Genomic DNA, 13498 nt, shown 5'->3' on the forward strand with positions numbered 1-13498 from the left:
TGTGGTAGCATCAGGTGCCCACATTAAGTTCTTAATATAGCAATATAGATAAATAGGTATGAGATATGTATTCAAATATAATTATTGTTTATTTATAAACACTAAGGTAAGTGTAAGTGTGGCCTAGTGGTTACCCTCAAATGGTTGGAGGAATGGGCTGTGGGTTTGAGTGCTCACTTTGAACTATTTTTTGCGCGGTGTGGTAGCACGGATGGTGAAGTAGCACCAGGTGCCCGGCCCATATTAAATTGTTAATAGATTATTATAGTATAGATATAGATAGAGGACAATATACGTCATAGAAATCCCCTTAAAAACAAACAAGAAATATCGTTGTCAGTGAAAAAATCCATACCATCGCATATTGGCAAACGAGACTATGTAGAAGACGAACCCAGCTTGGCTTGGTGTTAGCCTGACATTCCTGGGGGCCTACACTCGAGGCCAAGCTCCATACCGGCTAAGGCTGTCGGCAGTGTGAACTGTGAAGCATACGCTATAAGGATTCAGTTTTACAAGTCAACTGGCGCGCGCCAGCGCGCGTTTAGCTTGTTTTTGATGTTATACGTTTTTATCAAGCTAAATCAAATGGTTTTATTTGTATATAAAATATGGCAACATGTTCTACCACCTAATGAGTTTATAGATGGTTACATGACATAGTAGTATATATAGATATCATATAGCACATCCAGAATAAGGTTTGCTTCAGTAATGACACATAATATTTGGAGACAAAATGAAGAACATGCTTCGTATGTTCAAGGTTGTGTTCAAAAGTATTCTTACACCCAATATAACAGTAGGATATTTCAATCGTAGAGCGAAGTTTTGGTTTATTTGAAGTTCTAGTTGCATCGTTTACCTAGTTGTGTTGCGGACAACATCTACTCTTGTTGATTCTTGGGATCAGTTCTAGTTGCATCGTTTACGTCTACTCTTGTTGATTCTTCGGATTGTGTTTAATTCTGGATGAATGTATCAATGTAGGATGAAAATTTAGTTGTATACTATAGCAAATGTACTAATGGAGATAGTACTATAAGCTGAGATGAGAACTGTGATCCTTTTTGTCGGTGATTCAAATGTAGTTGTAGTAGCTTCACTTATGTTAGCATCAAAAGGGTTTGTTTGTGCAATAGTTAAATTATTTTTAAAAGAGTAAAAGGGAAAATGAGAACACTTGGTAAAAAGTATTGAAAAAAATAACTATCGTATATTGAAAATATTCAAAGAAGACATGTCTGATTTTTTTGCAGTTGTTGGTGTAGAACATGGTGGGTTGTTTCCTTCATATGAAATATACTTACCTCATGTTTATTCTTTGCTGGAGAATATGTTAGCTTTTGGCTCACCTAAGGGTGATTGAAATATATGTCACTGTATGAAAATTTAAGAATGAAAAGGTAATTGATAAGTATGATTTAACTTACACTTGATGAGTCCGATGTGGAAAGTCTAGACATGGCCGTAGAAGGAGATTGAACATGTCGTGGAAAGTACAGATGCAGACCTAGGTCACTGTAATGTTAGAGGCAACAGACTAAGTATTAATGTTGTTAGTCATTGTAACTAATTAATATAGTGAATTATTTGTATTCATTGGTACCTTGGGGGACTAATCGGTCATGCTAGTGCAACGTTTTTGTGGGTAGTCATGGATGAAATCTTTCTTTGAGGAGTAAATGCCCAAGTATCAGTTACACGAGAAGTCACATGAGAAGTAGGGGGATCTGGTTCGTCGTTGCCATCCATTTCCTTTGTTGCTGAAGAATCACCCATTTGTCAAATTAAGTTCTATATGACTGGGCAATTACTATTTCCATAACATTTAGTTGAGGTACTATATGTTAGTTTGTGTATGGATGAATAGAAGTATTCATTATGTAATCGAAAACACAAACATATGGCGGAAGCGTAATCAACAAAAGAGATGGAGAGTGCTAAATATCATAACAAATTATATGGCAATATCGTAATCAACAAAAGAGATGGTGAGCGCTAAATTTCTTAATAAATTATGTGAACAAAACTAAATTCAGGAGAATAATGAGAAAAAAGTTCTTTCAATGATCAGACCAGGAAGGAGGTAGTACAGTGGAGAAATGGAAGGCAATACCTTACCTTTGTTGATGGTCGATATTCAGCCGTCCAAATTTTTTTATTTGAATGAACTTTCAACTACTGCAAAACATGGTATTTTTATGTTTTAGTATGTATTTTGTTACATAGGTAGCACAAGAAATAAAGCTGAGGAAAATGTTGTAGGTAGAAACTCAGCTCCCTAGACCTCTGGCTTTGAATGAACGTGTTATCCCTGCAAAGTATAGTAATGTACAGATTTCAGTATGCAACTTTTTTATAGCGCGTACAGAAGATAAGACTGGAGAAAATATTATAGGCACAAGGACATTTATGGTATCTTGTATGTTTTAGTATGTATTTGTTCACATAGGCAGCACATGAAAATAAAGCAGAGAAAAATGATAAATAGGCGGAAACTCATATATCTGAATTGACTTTGAATGAAATTATTATCCCTGCAAAGTAGAATCATGTATAGATTTCAGCATGTAAGATTTTTTATATAGCGCCCACATAAGATAAGATTAGAGAAAATATTTTAGGCAAAAAGAGATTAATGGAAGGACAAAATGTGTGCACCACATGTCAAATTAGAAGAAACTGAAAGCGTAACCAGGTAAGTGGCATTCTATTTGCTAAATAAAGTACTGAAAATGTCTTCATTATCACATCCCTAAACCCTAACTAGCACAAGATTATATTGTTGCATATTTTTCACTTAGGAATCTCTGGCAAACATTTGTTTTCATATTTTTAAAATTTTCTCTCTCAGCGGCACCAATAAGGGCAAAATAAAAAGAAATAAAGAATGATAGATAGAGTACCGAGGTGGCGTAAGAGAATCAGGACTTCATCATTTCATTCCTAAAAATATAATGGGATAGAGAACTGAAGTGCGGCAGGGAAACTGCAAAACGATGAACCGTAAAATGTGAGGTTAGCGGAGAGAGTAGAAATCGCATAAGATTTTTTCTGCTTAGAAAAAATAAGGGAGTTCAGCTGAGTGAGTAGAAATAACAGAAGATCGAATCATTTAAAATGGTGACTCAAGAATGGCATGAAAAATCTTATACAGTAGCAATGAGAGCAAAATATGGAGGTAGAGAACTAAAGGGAGGTAAGAGAACCTTGAGAATGATGAAAAAGTGGGGGAGCCGATGTCGTCTGGTGATGGAGTTTTTGTTGTGTTTGTGTTTTCTCTCTCTGTAAATGTCCTTTACCTTTGCTAGGAGGTTACGACAGTGAAGATTTTTTCCCCTAATTTATTCATTCCGTAGAAGACTCTCGATGCAAGCGAGGACACGCGCCTTCCTTCGGAAGATTCGACAGCATTTGGCGGAATTTTTTTCCTTTTTTCGAATTTTATATGGGACGTCGGTTCATAATCCGAGGGTTGGAATTATAGTAGTGATGTGGATAGCGTGGTTGCACGTTTATGTTTAGCTGGTTAATATAGTAAATTTGCAATAGAATATTGTCGCAGCGGGAGACCTTAACCATGACTGCAAGTCTGCAACCTTACAGTATAGATGAGAAACGACATAAGTAGAGTATCACACCCTTCTGTCACACCCGGTTTTAGAAGGCAAACCGAATGCGAACCATGTACGTGTCAGGATCAGCAATTCACGTACACAGCAGTTACATAACATGGACATCATCACACAGTGCTCAAATAGTATTAAAAGGGAAATAATAGTCGATTACATCATATGTCTGAGACATCCACATAGTCTTTACAAATAATCAAAGTGTGAAAACGAAACGTAGATAAACGCGGCCTTCACAGGCAGCCGACTGGGGGTTGCCGCTAACCCACGCCTAGAACTCGTTGTAGTCTTGGAACTCCTGAAAGTCTCCTTCCACAGCTTCGTCTTCTCCTGAGCAGTGGTTGCAATGCGGACAACCTGGGGGGGTTTGGTGTATGGAGCAAGGGTGAGTACACATCAACATACTCAGCAAGTATCCTGTTTGGCTGTAGTGGACTAGCTTTATGTGGGGATAAGTCAAGCAGTTGCTTTTAGTTGGTCAGATTATTATTACTAGTAGAAAAAGCCAAGTTTTAGAGTTAACCCACGTTATTAACCCAAACATACTCCTTTCCAAACGGAAAGAGTACCACTTACCATTACCAGAGTCAAAACCAAGAACCATCAGTCTCATTGTCACCTGCAATCCGAACATCTCTGATCAAGTACCACTAATCACTGGAGCTCCCTTGGCCGCTCATAACCGTGAGCACGGCTGATATATTAGTTTCATAACACTCTGCAGAGGTTGCGCACTTTACCCATGAGCCGTGATTCCCTTTTTGCCTCGGGTTGTACGGACCCTTGAACACTCCCAAGGTGAGTAGGCAGGGTCTCACTACGTAGCATTTACAAAGATTCCCCAGGGTTGTAGCCGCCCGTTAGGTTTCCTAAATGTACCGCACTCCTCCCCAAGGGACAAATCAACCTTGGCAGAGCGAGCCGCATACACCGAGCCCCATTGACGGCGCGACGGCGAAGCGAACTACACCCCGGATCCTCTAATTATTCAGCTAAGGGCACCCCATTCCACCATCATGGTTGCACTGTTTTCCCGGGCGGTCATCCAACGAACAGGTCCTTACGGAGAGGCACTCGAGAAACCGCTCGAGCCCCCTTAAAGGCCACAAGTATAACATCATAATAAGAAGAGGGAAAACAGCGTATCATTGATCATTCTCATCATGTTCATTGATTAGAGTTGAGCAATAGCATAAAGCTAAACAATAATAATCCAACCCAAATAGGTAAACAAGGACATGGATAACAAAAGCTAGTCAATCCTTAGGTATAAATGTGTAATGCGGGAGGTGAATTAAAGTATGTATTGGACAGAGATAGGTTAAGGGACACTTGCCTCCACCAACCGACTGCTGCTCAGGGGCTTCTCCTGCGAGTTCTTTGGGCTCTTCAACCGGATCATTCTCTATGCGAGTGCAGACATACATACATCCATCCATTCAAATTAGGAAACAAACAGTACACCATACAAGAGAACAAGTAGATTAAACATGCATATAATATGACATACGATATTACATTTACCATGGTTAGAAAGAAACGGGGGAAGGTTTCGCAGGGGTTAAAGCCTATGCTCGAGGCGCATTACAGGTAGACGAATAGCTAGACTTTACGTGTGATAGTCGCCTAGAGGGGGGGTGAATAGGGCGAAACTGAAATTTACAAATATAAACACAACTACAAGCCGGGTTAGCGTTAGTGATAAAGAAAACGAGTCCGCGAGAGAGGGCACAAAACAAATCGCAAGCAAATGAAGAGTGTGACACACGGATTTGTTTTACCGAGGTTCGGTTCTTGCAAACCTACTCCCCGTTGAGGAGGCCACAAAGGCCGGGTCTCTTTCAACCCTTCCCTCTCTCAAACGGTCCCACGGACCGAGTGAGCTTCTCTTCTCAAATCAAAGCCGGGAACAAAACTTCCCCGCAAGGGCCACCACACAATTGGTGCCTCTTGCCTTGATTACAATGGAACTTTGATCACAAGAACAAGTGAGAAAGAAAAGAAGCAATCCAAGCGCAAGAGCTCGAAGGAACACAAGCAAATCACTCTCTCTAGTCACTATGGCGTTGTGTGGAATTTGGAGAGGATTTGATCTCTTTGGTGTGTCTAGAATTGAATGCTAGAGCTCTTGTAGTAGTTGGGAAGTGTAAAACTTGGATACAATGAATGGTGGGGTGGTTGGGGTATTTATAGCCCCAACCACCAAATGTGACCGTTGGGAGTCTGTCTGATCGATGGCACACCGGACAGTCCGGTGCACACCGGACAGTCCGGTGCTCCCTGCCACGTCATCACTGCCGTTGGATTCTGACCGTTGGAGCTTCTGACTTGTGGGCCCGCCTGGGTGTCCGGTGCACACCGGACATGCACTGTTCCTTGTCCGGTGTGCCAGTATGGGCGCGCCTGACTTCTGCGCGTGCTGCGCGCGCATTTAATGCGCCGCAGGTAGCCGTTGGCGCGGAGATAGCCGTTGCTCCGGAGTTGCACCGGACAGTCCGGTGCACACCGGACAGTCCGGTGAATTATAGTGGACTAACCGTTGGAGTTTCCCGAAGCTGGCGAGTTCCTGAGGCTGCTCCTTCGTGGCGCACCGGACACTGTCCGGTGTACACCGGACAGTCCGGTGAATTATAGCGCGAGTGCCTCTGGAAATTCCCGAAGGTGGCGAGTTTGAGCTAGAGTCCTCTGGTGCACCGGACACTGTCCGGTGGTGCACCGGACAGTCCGGTGCTCCCAGACCAGAGGGCCTTCGGTTCCCACTTTGCTCCTTTGTTGAATCCAAAACTTGATCTTTTTATTGGCTGAGTGTGAACCTTTTACACCTGTGTAATCTATACACTTGGGCAAACTTAGTTAGTCCAAATGTTTGTGTTTAGGCATTTCAACCACCAAAATTATTTAGGAACTAGGTGTAAGCCTAATTCCCTTTCAATCTCCCCCTTTTTGGTGATTGATGCCAACACAAACCAAAGCAAATATAGAAGTGCATAATTGAACTAGTTTGCATAATGTAAGTGTAAAGGTTGCTTGGAATTGAGCCAATATAACTACTTACAAGATATGCATGGATTGTTTTCTTTGTTTTTAAGCATTTTGGACCACGCTTGCACCACAAGTTTTGTTTTTGCAAATTCTTTTGTAAATCCTTTTCAAAGTTCTTTTGCAAACAGTCAAAGGTAAATGAATAAGATTTGCAAAGCATTTTCAAGATTTGAAATTTTCTCCCCCTGTTTCAAATGCTTCTCCTTTGACTAAACAAAACGCCCCCTAAATGAGATACTCCTCTTAGTGTTCAAGAGGGTTTTGATATGTCCTTTTTGAAATACTACTTTCTCCCCCTTTTGAACATAATAGGAAAACCAATTGATAAATATTCAACACTAAGGTTTTTGAATTTGGTGGTGGTGCGGTCCTTTTGCTTTGGGCTCATTTCTCCCCCTTTTTGGCATGAATCGCCAAAAACGGAATCATTAGAGCCCTCGTAGTGCTTTCTTCCCCTTCGGTCATAAATAAATGAGTTGAGATTATACCAAAGATGAAGTCCGATCCTTTAGCTTTGGGCTCTTACTCTCCCCCCAAAGTCCTTTTCTTTAATGCTCATGCTTTTCTCCCCTAGAATGGAGAGTTGTTTGGAGTGACGGCGAAGGATGAGTTACGTAGTGGAAGCCTTTGTCTTTGCCGAAGACTCCAATTTCCTTTCAATATACCTATGACTTGGTTTGAAATCGACTTGAAAAACACATCAGTCATAGCATATGAAAGAGATATGATCAAAGGTATATAGATGAGCTATGTGTGCAATCTAGCAAAAGAAATTGCGCGAATCAAGAATATTGAGCTCATGCCTAAGTTTGGTAAAAGTTTGTTCATCAAGAGGCTTGGTAAAGATATCGGCTAATTGATCTTTAGTGTTAATATATGAAATCTCGATATCTCCCTTTTGTTGGTGATCCCTTAAAAAGTGATACCGAATGGCTATGTGCTTGGTGCGGCTATGCTCGACGGGATTATCCGCCATCTTGATGGCACTCTCATTATCACATAGCAAAGGGACTTTGGTTAATTTGTAACCGTAGTCCCGCAGGGTTTGCCTCATCCAAAGTAATTGCGCGCAACAATGGCCTGCGGCAATGTACTCGGCTTCGGCGGTGGAAAGAGCGACCGAATTTTGCTTCTTTGAAGCCCAAGACACCAAGGATCTTCCCAAGAACTGGCAAGTCCCCGATGTGCTCTTCCTATTGATTTTGCACCCCGCCCAATCGGCATCCGAATAACCAATCAAATCAAATGTGGATCCCCGAGGGTACCAAAGCCCAAACTTAGGAGTATAAGCCAAATATCTCAAGATTCGTTTTACGGCCGTAAGGTGAGATTCCTTAGGGTCGGATTGGAATCTTGCGCACATGCAAACGGAAAGCATAATGTCCGGTCGAGATGCACATAAATAGAGTAATGAACCTATCATCGACCGGTATACCTTTTGATCCACGGACTTACCTCCCGTGTCGAGGTCGAGATGCCCATTAGTTCCCATGGGTGTCTTGATGGGTTTGGCATCCTTCATTCCAAACTTGCTTAGAATATCTTGAGTGTACTTCGTTTGGCTTAGGAAGGTGCCCACTTGGAGTTGCTTGACTTGGAATCCTAGAAAATACTTCAACTCCCCCATCATAGACATCTCGAATTTCTGTGTCATGATCCTACTAAACTCTTCACAAGTGGATTCGTTAGTAGACCCAAATATAATATCATCAACATAAATTTGGCATACAAACAAATCATTCTCAAGTGTTTTAGTAAAGAGTGTAGGATCGACCTTTCCGACTTTGAATCCATTTGCAATAAGAAAATCTCTAAGGCATTCATACCATGCTCTTGGGGCTTGCTTGAGCCCATAAAGCGCCTTAGAGAACTTATAGACATGGTTAGGATACTCACTGTCTTCAAAGCCGGGAGGTTGCTCAACATAGACCTCTTCCTTGATTGGTCCATTGAGGAAGGCACTTTTCACGTCCATTTGATAAAGCTTAAAGCCATGGTAAGTAGCATAGGCTAATAATATGCGAATTGACTCAAGCCTAGCTACGGGTGCATAGGTTTCACCGAAATCCAAACCTTCGACTTGGGAGTATCCTTTGGCCACAAGTCGAGCTTTGTTCCTTGTCACCACACCATGCTCGTCTTGCTTGTTGCGGAAGACCCATTTGGTTCCTACAACATTTTGGTTAGGACGTGGAACTAAATGCCATACCTCATTTCTAGTGAAGTTGTTGAGCTCCTCTTGCATTGCCACCACCCAATCCGAATCTTGAAGTGCTTCCTCTACCTTGTGTGGCTCAATAGAGGAAACAAACGAGTAATGCTCACAAAAATGTGCAACATGAGATCTAGTAGTTACCCCCTTATGAATGTCGCCGAGGATGGTGTCGACGGGGTGATCTCGTTGGATTGCTTGGTGGACTCTTGGGTGTGGCGGTCTTTGCTCTTGCTCATCCTCCTTTTCTTGAACATTTGCATCTCCCCCTTGATCTATGCCGTCATCTTGAGGTGGCTCATTTGATTGATCTCCTTCTTCATCAACTTGAGCCTCATCCTCATTTTGAGTTGGTGGAGATGCTTGCATGGAGGAGGACGGTTGATCTTGTGCTTTTGGAGGCTCTTCGGATTCCTTAGGACACACATCCCCAATGGACATGTTCCTTAGCGCGATGTATGGAGCCTCTTCAATACCTATCTCATCAAGATCAACTTGCTCTACTTGAGAGCCGTTAGTCTCATCAAACACAACGTCACATGAGACTTCAACTAGTCCAGTGGACTTGTTAAAGACTCTATATGCCCTTGTGTTTGAGTCATAACCAAGTAAAAAGCCTTCTACAGTTTTAGGAGCAAATTTAGATTTTCTACCTCTTTTAACAAGAATAAAGCATTTGCTACCAAAAACTCTAAAATATGAAATGTTGGGCTTTTACCGGTGAGGAGTTCATATGATGTCTTCTTGAGGATTCGGTGTAGATACAATCGGTTGATGGCGTAGCAGGCGGTGTTGACCGCCTCGGCCCAAAACCGATCCGAAGTTTTGTACTCATCAAGCATGGTCCTTGCCATGTCCAATAGAGTTCTATTCTTCCTCTCCACTACACCATTTTGTTGAGGCGTGTAGGGAGAAGAGAACTCATGCTTGATGCCCTCCTCCTCAAGGAAGCCTTCAATTTGAGAGTTCTTGAACTCCGTCCCGTTATCGCTTCTAATTTTCTTGATCCTTAAGCCGAACTCATTTTGAGCCCGTCTCAAGAATCCCTTTAAGGTCTCTTGGGTTTGAGATTTTTCTTGCAAAAAGAATACCCAAGTGAAGCGAGAATAATCATCCACAATAACTAGACAGTACTTACTCCCGCCGATGCTTATGTAAGCAATCGGGCCGAATAGGTCCATGTGTAAGAGCTCTAGTGGCCTGTCGGTTGTCATGATGTTCTTGTGTGGATGATGAGCTCCAACTTGCTTTCCTGCCTGGCATGCGCTACAAATCCTGTCTTTCTCAAAATGAACATTTGTTAATCCTAAAATGTGTTCTCCCTTTAGAAGCTTGTGAAGATTCTTCATCCCAACATGGGCTAGTCGGCGGTGCCAGAGCCAACCCATGTTAGTCTTAGCAATTAAGCAAGTGTCGAGTTCAGCTCTATCAAAATCTACCAAGTATAGCTGACCCTCTAACACTCCCTTAAATGCTATTGAATCATCACTTCTTCTAAAGACAGTGACACCTATGTCAGTGAATAGACAGTTGTAGCCCATTTGACATAATTGAGATACGGAAAGCAAATTGTAATCTAAGGAATCAACAAGAAAAACATTGGAAATGGAATGGTCAGGAGATATAGCAATTTTACCCAAACCTTTGACCAAACCTTGATTTCCATCCCCGAATGTGATAGCTCTTTGGGGATCTTGGTTTTTCTCATATGAGGAGAACATCTTTTTCTCCCCAGTCATGTGGTTTGTGCACCCGCTGTCGAGTATCCAACTTGAGCCCCCGGATGCATAAACCTACAAAACAAGTTTAGTTCTTGACTTTAGGTACCCAAATGGTTTTGGGTCCTTTGGCATTAGACACAAGAACTTTGGGTACCCAAACACAAGTCTTTGACCCCTTGTGCTTGCCCCCAACATACTTGGCAACTACCTTGCCGGATTTGTTAGTCAAAACATAAGATGCATCAAAAGTTTTAAATGAAATGTTATGATCATTTGATGCACTAGGAGTTTTCTTTCTAGGCAACTTAGCATGGGTTGGTTGCCTAGAGCTAGATGTCTCACCCTTATACATAAAAGCATGATTAGGGCCAGAGTGAGACTTCCTAGAATGAATTCTCCTAATTTTGCTCTCAGGATAACCGGCAGGGTACAAAATGTAACCCTCGTTATCCTGAGGCATGGGAGCCTTGCCCTTTACAAAATTAGATAATCTTTTAGGAGGGGCATTAAGTTTGACATTGTCTCCCCTTTGGAAGCCAATGCCATCCTTGATGCCAGGGCGTCTCCCATTATAGAGCATACTTCTAGCAAATTTAAATTTTTCATTCTCTAAGTTATGCTCGGCAATTTTAGCATCTAATTTTGCTATATGATCATTTTGTTGTTTAATTAAAGCCATATGATCATGAATAGCATCAATGTTAACATCTCTACATCTAGTACAAATAGATACATGCTCAACAATAGATGTAGAGGGTTTGCAAGAATTAAGTTCAACAATCTTAGCATGTAGAATATCATTTTTATCTCTAAGATCGGAAATTGTAACTTTGCAAACATCAAGATCTTTAGCCTTAGCAATCAAATTTTCATTTTCTAATCTAAGACTAGCAATAGAAATGTTCAATTCTTCAATCCTAGCAAGCAAATCATCATTATTATCTCTAGGGTTGGGAATTGAAACATTGCAAACATGAGTATCAACCTTAGCTAACAAATTAGCATTTTCATTTCTAAGATTGTCTATTGTTTCATGGCAAGTGCTTAGCTCACTAGATAATTTTTGACACTTCTCAATTTCTAAGGCATAAGCATTTTTAACCCTAACATGCTTCTTATTTTCTTTAATAAGGAAGTCCTCTTGAGTATCCAAAAGGTCATCCTTTTCATGAATAGCACTAATCAATTCATTAAGTTTCTCCTTTTGTTGCATGTTGAGGTTGGCAAAAAGAGTACGTAAATTATCTTCCTCATCACTAGCATTATCATCACTAGAGGATTCATATTTAGTGGAGGATTTAGATTTAACCTTCTTTTTGCCGTCTTTAGCCATGAGACACTTGTGGCCGACGTTGGGGAAGAGGAGTCCCTTGGTGACGGCGATGTTGGCGGCGTCCTCGTCGTCGGAGGAGTCGCTAGAGCTTTCGTCGGAGTCCCACTGACAAACATGGGCATTGCCGCCCTTCTTCTTGTAGTACCTCTTCTTCTCTTTTCTTCTCCCCTTTTTGTCGTCGCCCCTGTCACTATCACTTGATAATGGACATTTAGCAATGAAATGACCGGGCTTACCACATTTGTAGCAAACCTTCTTGCAGCGGGACTTGTAGTCTTTCCCCCTCCTTTGCTTGAGGATTTGGCGGAAGCTCTTGATGACGAGCGCCATTTCCTCATTGTCGATCTTGGAGGCGTCTATTGGTTGTCGACTTGGTGTAGCCTCCTCCTTCTTTTCTTCCGTTGCCTTGAATGCGACGGGTTGAGCTTCGGATGTGGTGGGTTCGTCAAGCTCGTTGATCTTTCTCGAGCCTTCGATCATGCACTCAAAACTTACAAAATGCCCGATAACTTCCTCGGGGGTCATTTTTGTATATCTAGGATTACCACGAATTAATTGAACTTGAGTAGGGTTAAGGAAAATAAGTGATCTTAGAATAACCTTAACCACCTCGTGGTCGTCCCACTTTATGCTCCCGAGGTTGCGCACTTGGTTCACCAAGGTCTTGAGCCGGTTGTACATGTGTTGTGGCTCCTCCCCTTTGCGAAGCCGGAACCGACCGAGCTCCCCCTCGATCGTTTCCCGCTTGGTGATCTTGGTGAGCTCATCTCCCTCGTGCGCGGTTTTGAGCACATCCCAAACCTCCTTGGCGCTCTTCAACCCTTGCACTTTGTTATACTCCTCTCTACTTAATGAGGCGAGGAGTATCGTTGTCGCTTGAGAGTTGAAGTGCTCGATTTGGGCCACCTCATCCTCATCATAATCTTTATCCCCTACCGATGGTACCTGTGCACCAAACTCAACAACATCCCATATACTTTTGTGGAGTGAGGTTAGATGAAATCGCATTAAATCACTCCACCTAGCATAATCTTCACCATCAAAAGTTGGTGGTTTGCCTAATGGGACGGAAAGTAGAGGTGCATGTTTAGAAATGCGAGGATAGTGTAGGGGGATCTTACTAAACTTCTTACGCTCTTGGCGTTTAGAAGTTACGGAGGGCGTGTCGGAGCCGGAGGTCGATGTTGATGAAGTGTCGGTCTCGTAGTAGACCACTTTCCTCATCCTCTTTTGCTTGCCCCCACTCCGATGTGGCTTGTGGGAAGAAGATTTTTCCTTCTTCTCTTTGTGGTGAGAAGAAGATTTCTTCTCCTTCCCTTTGTTGGAGGAGATCTTTTTCTTCTCCCTCCTCTTGGTGCGGGACTCTTCCGATGAAGTGCTCCCTTGACTTGTAGTGGGCTTTTCGCCGGTCTCCATCTCCTTCTTGGCGTGATCTCCCGACATCACTTCGAGCGGTTAGGCTCTAATGAAGCACCGGGCTTTGATACCAATTGATAGTCGCCTAGAGGGGGGGTGAATAGGGCGAAACTGAAATTTACAAATATAAACACAACTA

This window comes from Zea mays, chromosome 1 (assembly GCF_902167145.1).
Source record: "Zea mays cultivar B73 chromosome 1, Zm-B73-REFERENCE-NAM-5.0, whole genome shotgun sequence".
NCBI lineage: Eukaryota > Viridiplantae > Streptophyta > Magnoliopsida > Poales > Poaceae > Zea > Zea mays.